Source organism: Lichenostomus cassidix, chromosome Z (assembly GCF_008360975.1).
Source record: "Lichenostomus cassidix isolate B80296 chromosome Z, HeHo_3.0, whole genome shotgun sequence".
NCBI classification, from domain to species: domain Eukaryota; kingdom Metazoa; phylum Chordata; class Aves; order Passeriformes; family Meliphagidae; genus Lichenostomus; species Lichenostomus cassidix.
In genome coordinates, this window is record NC_139511.1 from 7513215 (window position 1) to 7522451 (window position 9237).

The 9237-nt window shown below is 41.9% G+C and overlaps 1 long non-coding RNA gene across 1 annotated transcript; it reads right to left on the reverse strand.

Annotated features, from left to right (window-relative positions):
• Positions 1 to 438: 438 nt before the first annotated feature.
• LOC146424348 (uncharacterized) lies at positions 439 to 8695 on the reverse strand. Its single transcript, XR_014847088.1, has 3 exons — positions 8562 to 8695; positions 6949 to 7190; positions 439 to 1513 (listed from the first exon to the last, which is right to left on the reverse strand). It is a non-coding gene; the product is annotated as an uncharacterized LOC146424348 (long non-coding RNA).
• Between the last annotated feature and the right edge of the window lie 542 nt (positions 8696 to 9237).

Consider the following 9237-nt stretch of genomic DNA (forward strand, 5'->3'; position numbering starts at 1 on the left):
ATTTGGAAGAAAGTCTAACTTTTTTAAAGCTGGTTTTTTTTTTAAGGGCTTAGTTTTCAAATCTGTTTCATATTAGTTGTTCATAAAAATAACACTCAGAATAACTTTGAAATTCTGGAACTCTTCACTGTTGCTGCTGGAGAGAGTTCTCTGAGTATACATTTTTGCAAATGATGCAAACTCTGAAATGTGATCATAGAGTGTTCACGAGGACAGAACATTAGTCAGACATGCTTTGTGTGAATGATTGAGTGGGGCCAAAGGAGGAAATTTAACATCATTAATATACATCATTTAACTTGAATCTTTCCTACTTCTTGTCAAATATTATTCCACAGTTCTGAGTCTGTTCCTTTGCATTTCCACCCTAAACTTGCTCAGGAGGGTGTTTTGGGGTTTTTTTTAAGGTGAAATTTCCTCTCAGCTGTTTAAGTTTTTTTTAGTATAGTGGTGATCAATAAACTCTGAGCATTCATCAGAGCTCATCTTCGCTTCTAGAACAACCCCACAAAATGGTAAAGCACACTTGTGGGTTAGGCAACACCAAGATGACAATCATGGACAAAGCTCTTTTTCAGTTGTGCCAGATACAAATCAAGAAAGCTCCCACTAAAAGCCACTTAAAATGCATTACTAACTTCCTAACAGCAAGCAGCCATTGCCATCTGCAGAGGTGAATATATTCTGGATTGCAACGTGCAGCTGCCCAGTCCTCCATCTGAACATGGTTTAAATACTTGCAGCTGTTCAAGAGGGGGAAGTTCTAGTTTTATTAAGAACTAACCACAATTTCCCTGGACCAAAAAAAAAAAAAAAAAAAGTTAAAAAAATTGTGTCATTAAAAACAAGGCAGTAGCCTGAAGGAAGCAAACACTGTAGGGTTATGGCAGTGTTATAACCTGAGAGTAAAAGAGTGATTGCAGCCTCTCTTTCGATTGCAGTCTTGGATCGAAACTCCATTGGACCTAAACGAAGTTGGGATGGCAATGCCCATGCAAGAAAAACATGTCTGACATTCTACATGGAATATCTGGCAGGTGCCAGGTGGGGTGACTACCTTTCCAGGCCAGAACTGGGTTTTCATTAATCAATGTAAAATACAGCATAACTGAACTAATCTGCTAAATCTAAGAAGGAGTTTGTAATTTGGAATTCTTTTAAATTTTATTAATTATTTTTAAATGCATGATTTCTTTTTTATGACGTGCTGGAATTGCTGAATCCCAGACTTCAGCAAAGTGGTGAAATACAAAGTGTTCTGTGAACACACACACACACGCACATATACATGTCTTTAAGAAAGAAGCTCTGTTCACCCATTTAAAAGGGATCTTTTAACTTTTTTCTTCTAACTTTAATCTTTTATTGCCTGTTCTTTGGCCACTATTATGAGAAATACCAGGAGAAAGAAAGAATTATTGGATGCAGGGTAATGGACTGAAGCTTAGTCTCTTCAAAATGAATGGGAGATGTGTTGCTGGTGGACAGAGTCATGACCTTTTTCAGATATAGCCTGCAGGCAGAAAGAAGAAAAGTAAATGATGATACAATTTGTGAGACACACCACAGTGCAATGCTTTGAAAACCCTGAAAAAAATGGAGAATTTTGAGGCAATCAAATTCTGACCATCTCTTTCTATACTGAGAAACTGATAAGCCATTTTGGTTAAAGGGAAAATCTGGGGGTTTTTCGGTTTTAAGTCTATGAAGCTAGCAAAAAAATTGCAATTAATTCTATACCCATCACTTCTACTACTTCGTATTTTGTTGGTACAAGTTCTGAAACACTCTAAAGGAAGTGTTATAGACTGTTACATAGGATTAAGGATTAAGGGGTTCCTGAGCTCTGGCAATTTAACTTTTTCCCTGAATGTAGTTGGGTATACTGACTGATTTTTTCTCTAAATATATTCCCCAAATACAAATATTTATCTTCCTATTTGACCCAAACTCTGTCCCTTTTATGATTACTTTCAAGAACCCTGCTGGGTCCATGTCTGGATGCAGAAATTTAAAGGATACTTGTTTTCTAATACAATCACAGTTGTTTTTGCAATGTATTGTGCCCAGATCATCAACACTTTCAGCATCATTGGCAGTGTGAACCTGAGTGGCTTTGTACCCAATCTAGAATGAATTTTCCTTGACTGAATTTATTTACTTACGTTGTGGTGAAAAAAAATCATTAAAATCCAGACATTTGAAAATAAGCTGACAGAATTGATTGAAATAAAACTGCTATCTTCTACTCCCGTTTCTCCAGAATTGGTGAACAAGCAAAAATTGATCCTCCATTCTTGCAATCCAGACAAACTAAATTTAACCTTAAACTCTGCTTTATAGCCAAACCTGAGTTTGGACTAAACTCATGAAATGTTGACTAAAGTAATCTTGCAGGTTCTCACTAAATTGCTGAGAATAATTGAATGCATGGCCCATAATAGAAAAACTGTAGCGTGCATTTTTAATTGAACAAATTCTCATGAATTTAAATTAAGCATACTGTATTTAGTTAATCGACTTGAATTGAAAGCCTCATCTCTTGAACAATTGCTTGAAACAGCAATTAACACATCTTCTGTGCATTCACTAGTGTGAGTAAATGCTACTCACTTCTGAAGAAGTGAGGGTTTAAGAGCTGCTTTTATACTCATGTTTCTTAAATAGCCCAAGTATGGCAGCATTGCAAGAATATAACTATATATATATGTATATAATATAAATATATATGTGTATATATGTATTTATATATATATATTATATGTATGTGTATATATATTTTTATATATTATATATATATTTATATACATACATATTATATATATGTATATAAATATACGCACACATAATTTTATATATATATATATATATATACATATGTAGATATATCAGAATGACATTCACTGAATATCAGTGTAATTGGGAGAGGTCTCATGTTGGTTTGAGCAAGTGCATACATGTGCTACCTGCTTTGAGTGTAATTTGGTTGGTAATTACCAACAAAAATTCCTTAACTTTTCTTCTGAAGTTTGATAATGTCTAAGATTTTCTCCCCTGTCTGTTCTCCATCTCTCTCTCTTCAGGGAGCACATGCCAATTCTTTAATCCAGTCGACAGAACCAGCACTCCCCAGTCACTCTTCGTCAGAATTAAATGTTTTTGCACTGTTTTTCGCACCAAAACACCTGAGCTGACAAGGAGTCTACCCCATGCTGTAACTTCCATCCCTCTCCCTGCCAAGTTTCTCCATCTTTCTGTCTTGTTTGGTAATTTATCATAATTTCCTAACAAGAAAATTAGGCAATGAAATACATATCACAGCATGGTCCAGGGAAATTCAGTTAATGGTGTCTCTGTAACACTCAGGCAACAGAGTGGAAATGTCATACAACAAAACAAGCCATAATCTTGAGACTGATCACCCTTTAGGGTCTTTAGGGAGCTCAGGAGATTCCCTGTTCCCTACATGCAGATACTGCTTTAAATATTTTGGCAATCAGGCAGCACAACTTGAAGGACTTACTCAGTTTATAGAAAAACACAAGGTTAAAGTCAAGCCAAGTCCTAAACATTTAGTTATGCAACTGTTGGTTAATATGCAAAGTTTCTTCAAAATCTAATCTACTGGCCATAAATATGTCTTTTGATCTACCAGTGCTTAATATTTTGGTACAAATATTTATATTATTGGACCTCATAAAAAATACATCAGTGTCCCAGAAGAAATATGCATATGCTGTGAAAGGTGAAGTTAGAAAAACCAACAGGTTCTAGGTTTAGTTACATGATTCACTAATTCAGATAATTGTCCATTCCTGCATTTGGGTCTGACTCTACAAAAGAAACCCTAACTTCCTGTTAAACCCATGAGAACCCTGATTGGAGAATCATTATTCTGTTTTACTCCAACATAAGAATTAGGAGATAATCAACTTGTCAGGTAGGTGATACAGAATTGAGACATAGAATTTGTTTCATACAATACAAATGCACAAAATTTTTAAGAACCAGTGATCCACAGACCACAACTGAATTAGGATCCAGGAGGAGCACATGCAGGGCAAGAGTACCCAGCCAGCAAGCCAATATAGCCACTGCTCTTTGTTTTGCAGGTCCAAAGAAGGACTTTACCTGAACTCTTAGGCACCTACTGGTACTGTGGCTGCTGTTTTCCAAGTGCACAACTGCAAAGCTGGAAATCATGAACTGGTACTGACTGGAACAAAATAAAGACAGTCAGTACCAGTACCTTTTTCTTATCTTCAATGGCTCTTTGAGCCATTTACTATTGGTGGTGGATCTCTGCTTACTTCACCATGTCTCAGAACTGAAATTTGCTCACTTTTTTCCCTCTGAAGACCCCAATTCATATTGCTTTTTCTCCTACAATGTTCTTAAATTATTTTCCTGTCTGGTCTAAGGGAAAAACCCATCTTATTTCAGCCCATAACAAAGTTCCCTTGAATTTCAGTGGAGATGAATTTCACTTTGATTTTTATGTGGCTAGCCTCAGCAGAGTACTTAACTCTATACATGTAGGTAGCTTCACTGAACTCAAGGAGACTAATCTAACTGTACAGGCCTTGCCACTGTTTTCCTCCTTTGCTATATTATTTAAATATTCTGCATATTTCAGATCATGTTTTCCTGTGAAGTGTTCAGTGCCAGCCATCATTTCAAAGGAACCACAACAGGTTAAACCAATAATTCATTCTGGAAGTGTGAAGAATTTCAGGATTTAAATGTGAACCTGTTCATATGGCAGCTGATCTGTGGTCCTTCCACCCAAGCTGTCCTCTGATAGAGCACTAGTAAAAAATCCTTAACATTTGGTTTATTTAATGACAAGCTAAACTGACTTGGAAATTTTCCAGACAGCTTGGTTTCTTCAGTTATTTATGCATAGCTCATTTTGTTTAGTAACAAAAATAAATTAAAACAAAACTAGCATAAATTTGGAGATAATGCAGGAAAAAGTAACCCACTGAATCGAGCTCCCCAAAAACTAAGCTGAAAATTCAACTCAGAGTATATGCCTTCTTAAAAAGTCAGCTAATGGACAGTCTTCCCCTCTAACTTCAATCTCATTGCCACAAAAAAATCACACATAATTTCTCATACCTTGTTTATAATCCACATTGCCTCCTTTATGGTTTTAAAAATCTCTTGAGTTTTTTAAATGCATTTTCTTCCTCAAATTGATTTGTTGATGGACAGAACTTAAGAATAGGAATAGCACAAGCAACTGAAGAATTGGAAAGAAAGGAAAAAGCTGTCAATATATGTTCTATCTTTATGTCTACATGCTGAGTTCCTTTGTGGTGCTGTGTGGTGCTTTTAGGATTTATCCATGAAAGTACTAGAGTGAAGCAGATTATCATCAATGGAAACTGCACATTCACGAAAGCCACAAGCAAATATAACTGAATTTTGGGTTTTGGATGGGTTTACAATGAGTTGCATGCATGACCTGGCTCCATCTGCCAAACCATCAGGTTCACCCAGCATCTTGTGCCCCTTCTAACCACCTTCACTCTTCATTCTTCAGGTGCTCCAGGCAATCCAAAACCAATCCATCACAGGACCAGGCAACTCTCAACCACCTCAGACAGGCTTGAGCCTGATGTATTTCCAGAGCAGAGTCTTGTCAGTTGGTGTGTTGTGCACAGTGTTGGAATTGGGTGGCTGAAGGACACAGGTGAGAAGACGAGTAGGAATTGTGTCCCACAGTACAGGGTACAGTTTCTCTGATTCCTGTCAGATTTGGGAAGGACAACTTCAGAACGATTTTCTGGTGACTGTTTTAGGTCTATTCAGTGCAAGCTATGGAGTTTCTCTGCTGCTTTATAACAGTGAATCGTTGTTCTGCTGCTTTTACCCTTTCCCCAGCCACAATGGCCCATTCTGCTCTGTCCACTTTGCAGGCCCATTTTAGGCTATTTGTATAACAATAACACTTTGTAGGTCAGCTGTATCCACTTTAGGGGTTATAAATCAGAACAAAGATAGAAATAAAGAGAAAAGGAATGAAAGGAAATTGTCAGAGATGAGATGTAGTAAAAGGAAAAAACTTTTTCTCTCTATCTATAATTGACTGCAGAACAAAGTCAGACTGGTTTTGGTGACGACAGGGTATAAAAATCATGCTTGAGGTTAAATCTATTTTCCTGAGGACAGCAGGACAATTTACCTGAGTGCCACACTTTTAATAATCAAGTTTTAGAGGAGTGATTAAAGACTAAAAGAGGGAATATTGGTACCTGACTCCCCGCCAGGCTGGAAGCCAGAACTGCAGGTGCAAAAAATTTCCACTACACCACAACACAGCATTTTAGAAAGGGCAATACTTTTTCCTAATAGACTGGTCACCTATTAGGTGTTTCTCAGCATCCTAATGCTCTAACAAAGACCTAATCAAAAAACCCTATTTCTTGACTAACAATTTCATTAAAGTATTTTTTCAAAGACACTTTAGTTCAATATTAGCACTTTGCCTGAATTGGTTCTTAACCTCTTTCAACTTCTACCTCATTGTCTGGGGTCCATGTTAGGCTCCTGTGTGCCTAAATTTGGAAGTGTAATTCCATTTCCAAAACCCTTCCTCTCTCACAGTGGGGCCAAACTGCCTCCTCCTGTTCTCCCACGCAGGCTCTTGCCCTCTGACTCCTCTTAACAGCTAAACCTTTGGTTCCAGTTTCCATCAGATCTGCTGAGGGAAGCTGGCTAAGGAAAAGGAAATTGCAGGCACCACAGCCAAACGAGAGAGTACAGACTTGGAGCAGATCCCAGCAACATAGCTTGTTACAGGCAGCAAACAGGTATAACTTTTCACGTACAGTCAACTACAAACAGCACAGCCAACCAGGTTGCTGCCCAGCTGGGCTACAAAACCAGGCCATTCGAAAGAAAATGAAGGCTAAAAGGGCTTTGAAGGATGTTTACACCTACCCACAGCCATTCTTGGTGGTTCCAGAAGGACTTTTAGGATGTGGGTGGGGTTCTCAAATGGGGTGCAGAGGATGGACTGCAGATAAACAGTGGAAGCTGGGCACATGTGGTTTTGAGGTAGCAGGGGATGGAGAAAGACATGACAGCTCTAGCTGGGAGCTTTTATCTCTCTTCTCCACAACTTTTCAGGAAATGATCTGCAGAGGCTCCAGGTGAATAGAAAGCACAAGTCAAATTGGGATCTGGGTGATGAGAAATTATAACTTAAATTGTATTGGAAATTTTGTATTATGCTATTTATAGATTGTAATAAATTCTCTGATATAAGAGTCACATTATAGAATTTTATTCTTTATATTTTTTTCTTTATTATTTATTGTATTCTTCTCTTATTCTGCTAAGAATAAAAACCTTCAATTGCAACTGTGATTTAGTGAAACCATTACTCTGCCAAGGACCCCTAAAAGAATTGGTTTATCCCCTCCTCTGTTGGATGTTGGAAGACAGCGCTGTCTACTTCAGGCCCTTGGGGGCTTCCCCAGCACAAGATTCCCACCTTCTACAGTTCGGTCTGTGGTGTCTAGCTTCATTCCACAGTGCCAAATCTCTACAAGTGGTGACTCCCTGACATTTCACTCACTAGGATGCATTTCTACAGGTCAGAAGATGTACCAAAGCCAAGGGGAACCCACTGCTCATACATGAGCATGTGCCATGAGGGCCTGCTACCTGCACTGGACCCATATTAATTATTCAGCAAAAAAACCCAAATAATCAAATCACTCTCTCAAGATAAAGTTTAAGCGTTCAAGCTCTGATGTGTTTTAGTCCTAACAGCTGATGGGTGAAATCTGTGGAGGAGGTAGGCAGCTGAACAGACAGGAGCAGTAGTAACTGTATTTTTGAGGCAAATTATGTGATCCTAATGCACTAAACTTAGAATTATTATCACAGCTTACCAGGGGTTTAAATATCAGGGGCTGCTTATGTCCCATATTTCTCCCTTCCAGCTGCTGAATTTTCCTTAAGCTAGCAGGCCTGCAAATCATTCCCAGAGATGCAGTAGCTGCTGAGGAAGGTGCAGACCCATGCTAGCAAACTGCTTGCACTCAACAAATGGAAAACCTACATGGACCACAGAAAAATGCAGTTTAATGGAGAGTTAAATACTGGTGGGTTTGAAAAACAAGGTTAGCTGATTATAACATAGGTCTGATGGAGAAGGCTTAATCTTCTATTGGCTTGCATCACGCATGATTTCATACCATTTTAATCGCTCTTGCCCTGGACATTTCAACTCTGAGGGAGATACCTTCACACGCTGCAGGGTAACAGGGAATCTGCTTCTTACCACCTGTTTCTCTGGCTTTTTTTGGCCGTACATCCCGGACAGCATTTGCGGGAGGCACGCCGTGGAGCAGCGCACCGCCCGTGTCCCTCCATCGATCCGCCGCGCCCGCACCGCGGGGAGCTTCGGCGGGGCCTTTGTGTCGCTCCGCCGCACGTTGCTCGTCTGCCTCTGTCCCCCGTCCCGCTGGGCAGCGCTGGGGACACTGCCACCGGGCGCGACCCATCGGGGACAGGGCTCCCCATCCCGCGCCTCCCCTCCGCACCTGTGGACCCGCCGCGCCCCGCGGTTCCGCGCTGCCCGCCCGTGTCAGGCGCTCCCGGTGCTCCCCGCCCACCATCTTCTCCCCTCCCCGACAGGCACGGCCGAGGCGAAGCGGCGGGCGGGCGGCTGCCTCCTTCTCCCTCCCCTTCTCCTCAGATGCCCTTTGCAGGGTTATTATTACAGTTCGTGGCTGCGCTCCGCCTGCCCCCCCTCCCCGCCCGCCCCTCCGCGCTGCGCAGCGCGCTGGCCGCCCTCCCCGCCCGGGCTGGCCGCCGCGCAGGGGTGCGGGATCCCCGCGGCCCGCAGCCAACGCTCTCCGCGCCCGCTGCGCCGCGTCCAGCACCTCTGCCTGCTCCCGGCACCATCGCCCCGCTCTGTTCCCCGCACATCGCCCCGCACCCTCTGCCCGCTCCCGGCTCCATCACCCCGCTCCTGTTCCCGGCTCCTTCACCCCATTCCTGTTCTCGGCTCCATCACCCCGCTCCCGTTCCCCGCACTATCGGCCCGCTCCCGCTCCCCGCACCACCGCCCCGCTCCCGCTCCCCGCAGCCCCGGGGCTCGGTCGGCGGCGGGCGGGTGCTGCCCTATGGCTCTCCCAGACAGCGGGGGGAACGCGGGGCTGCGGATTATTGCAGACTAAGCAGTCTGGCGCTGCAGCAGCGTGCGGGGGGAGGCGG